The sequence below is a fragment of the Triticum dicoccoides genome, chromosome 7A, assembly GCF_002162155.2.
Source record: "Triticum dicoccoides isolate Atlit2015 ecotype Zavitan chromosome 7A, WEW_v2.0, whole genome shotgun sequence".
Lineage (NCBI taxonomy): Eukaryota > Viridiplantae > Streptophyta > Magnoliopsida > Poales > Poaceae > Triticum > Triticum dicoccoides.
The window spans coordinates 672,184,866-672,185,673 of NC_041392.1; positions in this window are offsets into that span (position 1 = coordinate 672,184,866).

Below are 808 nucleotides of genomic sequence, written 5' to 3' on the forward strand. Positions count from 1 at the left end.
TAAAATAAATAAAGCAACAAAGAAAAAAAAACTAAAAAAATGTTTTTCAAATTTGAAAACTAATGGCACTAACAGAAAGTTTATAATTTTTCTAAAACTAAAAGCAAAAAGAATTAAAAAATAAAGCAAAAAACAAAAGGAAATAAATAATGCAGAAAACAAAACAAAAAAACTGGAAAAAAATAGGGCTCACCCCTATAATATTTGTTATGACTAACTAAAATTACCAAATTGAGTATAATGATAAAACACAGTAATATTAAATAGCAGGAAAAAGATTGACTCAAAAATCAATTTTTATAGTAAAGTTATTCATAAACTAGTGATTCACACAAATTTTAAAAAAAATCAAATTTAAACTATTCAAATTTTAAAACTAATGGCACTAACAGAAAGTTTATAATTTTTGTGACCTAAAATAAAAAAGAAATCACTACAAAACTATAAGTATTTAGTTCTAAGTAGAAACAAAAAAAACAAAAAAAAGTGCCACCTACTGGGCCCCCACGGCCTGAATACGACTAGAAACCCTACCATGGGCCAGGATTTAGGCCCGCGGGAGGCCCAGTAGGCCCACAGGCACAGATTGCAGTGTTAGGCCCGAAAGCCTGCTTTAGAGAGGAGCTCGAGAGGGAAGGCACACCGCACCTTATAAACAGGTGCGCCTTCCTCTCAACTAGCGAGGTGGGACTAAATATTTGGGTTCGGGGCAGTACAGGTCTTTGGTCCCGGTTGGTGGCACCAACCGGAACTAAAGGGGGGCATTAGTCCCGGGTCGTAGCACCAACCGGGACTAATGCCCCCCTTT